This window comes from Pteropus medius, unplaced genomic scaffold, assembly GCF_902729225.1.
Source record: "Pteropus medius unplaced genomic scaffold, Ma_sr-lr_union100, whole genome shotgun sequence".
NCBI lineage: Eukaryota > Metazoa > Chordata > Mammalia > Chiroptera > Pteropodidae > Pteropus > Pteropus medius.
The window spans coordinates 2,842,604-2,850,809 of NW_024340698.1; positions in this window are offsets into that span (position 1 = coordinate 2,842,604).

Sequence of the window (8,206 nt, forward strand, 5' to 3'; positions counted from 1 at the left end):
TAGGTTAACATAACTTTGAAATCCAAAGCCATGACCACCTTCAAGAAAGCACACAATTTTGTTAACTATCCTGTAATCCAATCCCTGCCTTGCTTTTCCCCATCCAGGTAACCTTCCTTACATTCCTTCCTTAAGTTCAAATGCATAAAAGAAGGTGCAAAACTATTATTGTCAGGAGAATTTGAGATTTTGCTTCCTGTCATAAGTCCTCAGTTTGGCTCCAATGAACTTACAGAAATTCTCTATAAGTTTGGATATTTCTTAACGTTGACACCATGCAACTCATAATCAATCCGGTTGAAGAGAAAGACCTGCACATGATATTCTGACTGTTTCTTTCTCTGCAGCTTAACAGAGTGCCAGGAATAATGGAGGACAAAGAAAAAGGAATGAATCCTGCCTGGAACCATCAGGAAAAGCTTCAGAGAGCAGGTAACAGTTCACAGGTCTTGAAGTCTGAATAGGAGTTCTCTTTCTTCTTGATCTCTAAATCCTCATCTTTCTATTTCCCTATTTAGTTAAATAAACACATTCATATGCTCCAATTGTCCTATCACTGAATTTTACCCTGGCCTTTATAACAGACTCTACTCCCACCCAATACAAAGTGGGCAGCCTAGACTCTCTCCAACATCTCTGGGGTTTCTTGGTGAGGGCTGAGGACTGTTTTATTTAGTTACCTCTGAATTCTATTCTCTGTGGCTACTTGGAAATAAACCTGCTTCTCTTTTCCTGCCTTTCTTCATGTAAATTCTGCATTGGGTGGTGGGGAGGGCTTCACTGCTCCCTATACCTTTGACCTAGTGCTGTGTGTGGCCTGCCAACTTTGCCAAAGATTTGAAGACATGAAAGTGATACAGGACAGGACAAATTTCCCCGATTCGGGGGTAGACCAAGCCCTGCACTGCCAAGAAGAGGATTCCTTGGCAGAGAGTGTAGAAAGAATTCAACACACACGCCAAAGTTAGTCAAAAGGAAAGTTTACTGGGGACAGAGTAACACATGGCGTGTAGACTCCTCTCAGAGGCAGAGAGTGATAGGGACCAAGAGAAACTCAGAGGGACAGAGACTATAGAGAGAGACAGGACAGCGAGAGAGACAGAGATGGACCCCCCAGTGTTTGGGGAATTCAGTTTATATATCATTCTTTAGTGTCTGTGAGTTACAGTTTAAAGACTTTGTTTTCCCATTTTCTTTGATATGGACATACAGTGAGGAAGGGGAAGGGTATGTAGCGTGAAGAGGTAAGAATATGTAGTGTGAAAGGTCTGCTGATAGTTCCCAGGCTTTAATCCATAGGTTCCCCATGGCTTTACCCATAGGGAATGAACAATTTCATTTGTGTAGAGCGCCACCTAAAGACTCTGTTTTTCCCATTTACCCCTCACAGGGCGGGGAGTGGTTTGTTAGCAATCCCAGCAGAAATCTTCCTTTGTTCTGCAGGTGTCTTCCTGGCCAGGCTGCAGGGCTGATCAGCATATTGCAGTCTCTGAATGTGACTTGATTAACATTTAGTTCTCTTGCCTCCTCCCTACATTAGAAGAGAAGCAGCAGTGAGGAGAAATGGGAGTGGAAATTCAGACCATGAGCCACTCTCTCAGGTTTGTGCCATAGCTGGGTGTATGGAGCATAAGGAATCTAGGACATTTTGGACTTTACAAAATAGATTCTATGGGAGCCATGAAAGTGACGTCAACATGACCTGACATGATTACACCCTAGTGCAGCTAAACAACTTCAGAGTGAAATTTTTAAAATATTTGTCATTTACGCCCTGGTAGGATTGCGAGATTTAGCAAAAAGAAATACAGGACATACAGTTGAATTTGAATTTCAGATAAACAACATTTTTTTTTTAGTATAACTATGTCCCAAGAAATATTTGGGGGAGACACACACACACACACACGCACACACACACACACACACACACACACACACACACACAAATTATTCTTTATTCACCTGAAATTAAAATAGTAGGTGTCTAATTAAGTTTGATCTAATGCTAGCCCTGGGAGATGTTCTTCAGACCTCCCTTGTATTTATGATTCAGCCATCCATTGGGCTGCATGGCCTCTTGCTGTTGCCTTCCACCTCTTCTGTGTCCCTCTTCAGCTCATTTCCTTCAAACCACACCTATTTATTTCTATTTCTTCTAGAGAGCAGTTTAACAGTATGGCAGTCTTAGCCCAAACCATTCAATATCTGCCTAGGGGGGTTATATTCATAACGAAACATGGGCTTTGTCCTAAATAAAAACAGTTCTCTCCCAGGGAAGAATTTTGCAGCCAGTTCAAAGTAGGAAGTGTTCTTGTTTTTCAGTATAGTTAGCCAGAATTTGAGCAGAATTCATGAAAGGGGGTTGGCCCATTATAATTACGATAAGTGGCCCATCTTTTTTATGAATAAACAAACAAATGTGATAACCTTAGTTTGGCAAGATAATGCCACTCACATATCTTCGATCTGGCAATTTAATCATAGAGCCCAAGATATTGGGACTGAGATTATTTGAGAGATTCGCTAGTTCATATAATGCAGGACAGGGCAAATTAATAGTAGACAGTAAATATTTGGTGAATGAAGAAATGACTGAATGGAACAAATCTAAAAGAGCATTCTTGGCCAATCCAAGCTCTAAAGTGTTCGTGTTGTTATATCAAACCCTACATTGAGAGAAGAGGGTCCTTTGGTGGAGAGTGTAGAAAGAATTCAACACACATGCCAAAGTTAGGGTCAAAAGGAAAGTTTATTAAAGAAGGAGAAAAGCAAAAACTAGAGAAAGCAAAGACGAAAACTCAAGACAAGGAAAAAACTCCAGTGTCCGGGAATCCAGTTTATGTATCATTCTTTAGCTCCTGTGAGTTGTAACGACTTTGTTTACCCATTTTCTTTGATATGGACAGGCAGCAAGGAAGGGGAATGGCAAGAGTATGTAGCGTGAAAGACCTATTAGCAGTTCCCAGCCTTTAATCCGTAGGTTCCCCATGGTTTTACCCATAGGGAATGAACGGTTTTATTTTGTGCAGGATGCCACTAAAAGACTGTTTTTCCTGTTACTCCTCACAGGTGTGGGAAATGAGTTGTTAGCAATCCCAGCAGAAATCTCCTTTTGTTCTGCAGGGGTCCTCCTGGCCTGGCTGCAGGGTTGATCAGCATATTGCAGTCTCTGAATGTAGCTTGATTTAACATTTTAATTCTCTTGCCTCCTCTCTACATTACATCTTCCATCAATTTGCAGATAGAGGAGCTGAAGCAAGAGAGCCATGACTTGTTAAAGTCCACACAAACATATGTCAGAGCTTGGGCTTTCCCTGAATTTTCTATGCCTGTCTTTGTATCTCAGGATATGCAAATGATTTGGTAGAATTTGTGTTTTTCAAAGCAGACCCCCTCTCCCCTTGGTTGTGATTTTGTCTGGTAGTTCTGCATTGTGCTAAGGTGAAGGTGAGCTTCACAGTTTGTGGCTTATTCAGCTTCCTTGGAGAATCCTAAGTACTGTGGTATGTTCCATCCCAGGCCCCTCCAGGTCTATCTTTGCTGGACCTCAGTGGCAGCTGTGATACAAAACAGGATGAACCTTCCTGAGTGTAGATTTAAGTCCTGCATCAAGAGAGAGTGTTCTTGACTGAGCTCAGGAAAGAATTCAAACACACGCCAGAGTTAGAGACAAAGAAAAGTTTATTAGAGAAGGAATAACGCTCCACAGACAGAGATATGGGCTCCTCTCAAAATAGAGAATGAGAGAGCTGAGAGAGACAGAGACAAGAGAAAAGATGAAGAGAAAAAGACAATGAGAAATAGACAGATTGACAGACAGACAGACAAGGATCCCCAAGTGTTTGGGGAATTCAGTTTATATGTAATTCTTATTTTTTATAAATTACTGCTTAACGACTTTGTTTACCTATTTTTCTTTGATGTTATTGGTATACAGTGTGAAGGTATGTAGATAGAAGGCATGCTAGCATTCAGGGCCTTATAGGGGATTTATAGGTTCCCCATAGGGAATAAATGGTTTGGTGTAGGGCATGACTTAAAGACTGTTTTCCTATTTTCCTTTCATGATGTGGGTAAATAGTTTGTTAGTAATCCCAGCAGGAATCTTCCTTCATTCCATAGATTCCCTGGAGGTCTGGCTATAGGGCTGACAAACACGTTGCAGGCTCTGAATATGACTTGATTTAACATTTAGTTCTCGTGCCTCCTTCCTATATTAGCTGCAGTGGGGATTTGGCTGCCCTCTGCCCATTCGCCTGGTCCGGCCAAGGAGTTGGATTTATTCATGATGATTTCCACATAGAAAAAACAACAAATGCCTTCATGTCATCAGTTTCATTTTAATGAAGAGTAAGGCTCTCTCCCAGCTGACCTGTAGATGTCTTCTCACTGTAAACATGCAAAGTGTGATTTCATGGCAAAACAAAACAAAACAAAACAAAACAGATTTCTTGTCAGTGTGCACTGGTACAGGCATCGCTGTTTCTTCCTCAGCTCTTCTTGAAACCACTGTGCAAGGGCCAGTCTGCTGAGAGTGTTTCCTTCTTGCCAATTTTTACTTTTTCTAAGTCCGTTGCCTCAGTAAATGTTAAACACTATTTCTTGCCCTTTCGAAATTAGACAGGACTGCTAAAGGGAACCAATCAGTCACACTGCAAAAAGGCTCAGCCCCTCTGGTGAAGACTTGGACATTTTTACGACTTCCTTGTTTTAACCTCCCCCTGCTGGTGAAAAATAATCCAGATATATTTTGTTCAGAAGTGGAAAAATTTAAGAGAAAGGAATTTGATTCTTGCAGTAACAAAATGCCTTCACTTACAGAAAGGTAATGATTTTGCCTTTTGAATACAGAAAGATAAATGAGTATTTTTGACATTAGCCATTGTAGTCTGGCTACTGCTAAGAAGGAACCCAAGTTCTCTTGCACAGTGTATTTATCTATAACACATTTTACAGATGTGATGAAGTACCATAATCGATAGGCTGGCACTGCATTGTGTCTGTTCTTTGGCATTTCTGACATATGACTGTGGCTGTTGGAACTATGGTGAACTATTAGAATGGGATGGAATAGCCTGCTTCTGGCCAACTTCTTCCACCTTCTGTTTGTTGCTTCTCATTGGCTATAAGATATGAAAATTAGATGTCTGTGCCTGTTAGAAATGTGCCCAAACTAAGACTTAAGAGTCCCGAAGGGAGTTCCTTGCACAGAGAATGCATAAGCACTTAGTCACTGTGGCATGAAAAAACATTCAAGATTCAATGCAATATATTTCTTTCGTGCTTATATTCATAAAATACATTTTGGCTACTCAGAGGGATTTTCTGCTTCCTTTTTCATTTAAGGTGACTTCTTCATGGTTGAAGTTGATAGGTTAGTAGCCTTCAGATAAGTTAGGTATTAATATGCTATTTGTAATTCTGGGTATTGAATTAAGGGGGAAACAATGAAAAATTATAGGTTATTATCATAGAAAGCAACATTTTCTATTTTTTAAAACATGTGATCCTTTCTATAAGCTTAGCTCTGCAGTGTGCATCCACAATTTTTGAAACTTTTGCTGAGAAATGATGTGGGAGAATACTTTGAATTGTAACATACTTTATAATTGTTAAATATCTAGTTCTTTTGTCCATTTGGGATCTAAAGGTATAGATAATCCATGTCCTATTTGCTACCGTTATCACACATCCCACTTATTTTTGCAATGGCTGTGTTAATGCTGAAAGAGATACAGAGATGATTGAGACAGGTCTTGCCCTCAAGTTTCTGACAGCCTATTAGGGAAAAGAAGCCATGGACACAAACAATATTGATGCGAAGCATAGATGGAGGCCTCTAGTCTGGGCTCTGCTTATGAAGGCATGACACTGAACTTCACATGTATGAGTTTACTCATTTGTAAAATAAGGGCTTTCGATGACATGTAATTTAAACTATCATTCTGCGATTTTATAATATAAACCATAAAAAATATATAATCCCTGAGATCAGCATTTTATCTGTGTCATTCACTGCTGTTTATTTAGCACCTACTGTGGAAGCTAGCACACAGTAGGTGCTCAGTTGTTTATTAAACAACCAAATAGACAGAACTAAAAGAATCAGTGTAGGGAGGGCTCATTTTGGGATTGGGAGGTCAGTGAAAACTTTATGGAGGAGATAGTATGATAGGATTTGAAACAGACTTAAAAAATATTTTCACAGGTGAAGATTTGGAATAGGGTGCAGTTGAAGGCACTTTGTATCTAAGGGAAGCTATGTGGTGTAGTGGGAAGAATATGGGATTTGAATTCCAATCCAAACTCTGCCACTCACTAGCATATGTCCTTGGGTAAGTCACTAAACTCAGTCTCAGTTTCTTCACATATAAAATGGAGATGATGGTACCAATCACTTGACAAATTGGTTATGAGCAATAAATGAAATGGTCCAAGGTATGTCACATCATCTGGTGCAGTGCTCAAAAATGTGAATTTGAACCAGTAACCAAAATGGAAGAAGCATGGAAGTAATTACTGTGTGACAGGCATTGTTCTCATTTAATCTGCACAATAGACGTGTCTAGTAGGCACAGTTATTATTCTCATTTTACAGTTGAGGAAACTGAGGCAAACACACAAAATTAAGTTACTTACCCAGTGGAGCTATTAAAAAAAAAAAAAGCTGGTTCTGCCTGACTATAGTGCTCATGTTCTTAAACATTCCTAGACAGGGTTGCCCAGTTAAATGTGAATTTCAGATAAACAGTAATTATTTTTTAGTGTAAGTATGTCCCTTTCCATATTTGAGATATACTTAATGCTAAAAATCAATCATTGTTTCTCTGAAATTCAAATTCAATTGGGGGTCCTATATATTTATTTGATAAATCTGGCAACCTATTTCTGGGAACATAATGGGAAGGAGTAACTCCTGGGCCTCATCCCTGTCTCTTTCTTCTTACTCACAGAGAGTTGTCTCTTTTGGCCTACTCCTTATTCCTTGGCTCTCTTCTCCCATAGTGACATCATGCTTGGGCCCTTGGGCCACACCAGGTGTTTCTGGAACCAGGCAAGAGAAATATACCTCATTCACCTTTGCCATCCCTCCATCTGCTCCTTCACTGCAGGGACCAGAGTAGACTGCAGACCCACTTATATATCTCAACATATCCCATCGCCAGCCAGGGAAAACCATATTAAGGCTCAGTTGTACTTGATTTTCATTCCCTTATTCCCAACATTGCATCTTCTTTGCCTTGATTTCATTTTAATCGCAAAAGGAGTGGATCATTAGGAGAGTGAGGAATGAAAATAGGAAAGAGTTAATGAGCAGTAGAGATAGATCCATGTGGGTATGGCAATTGCATGAAGGGTTTTCCAGGTGGGAAGAATGACACATACAAATATAACTGAGGAAGTAGAGCTATTCTTTCTCACTACTCTTAGGATTTCTTCTCCTTGCTCTCCAGCTTGCATTTACCCCACTGAAATGTTTTGGACGATTTTTTTTTTCTCATTAAATCAATACAGTCATTTTCAGCTAAAGTTTCTTCACATGCATTGACAGGGCTTTAAGAGAAAATTCCAGACACAACTAACCTTTATCTCCCCCACCCCATTCATTTTTGTCTATAATTAGTCATAGATATTGAACATGCTTAATCCTTTTGGAAATAGATAGAGTTAAAATATTCAATTATTTTAGTTCAGATTACTTGAAAAGATAAAATTGTCCAATAGACATTTAATGATAGGGGTGCTGCTTGGTCCAGGTGAACTCTTATAATCTGAGACTATCCTTGGGAGCCAGGGATCACAGAGGTAGTTCTCTAAGCAGGACATTTCTCTTTTCAGACATCACTGCTAGCTAGGACCAGATGGCTTAACATAGTTCTCCAGAAACGCCCATGTCCAAATCTATGACTGATTAATGGTGACTCACAACCTTACATCCTAAACTGCTTTTAGATAGCCAAGGTGCCACCATGGAGGAAGGCTGATATAGGCCTTTAAAGCTGCAAGCAAGGCTAGCAATCAAGGCCAGTGTATTATTGACCATCGTTTTTATCTTTTTCTTTGTACTTTATCCAAAAAAGGATTTGAGATGACTTGCAATAAAATAGACAATATAAGAAAAAAAAATAAGTGAAGGCTTTCGGGTTAGAGATGGAGGAAGGAAAATGGACATATGCCTATTCTTGGCTGTGTCCTGTGAGCT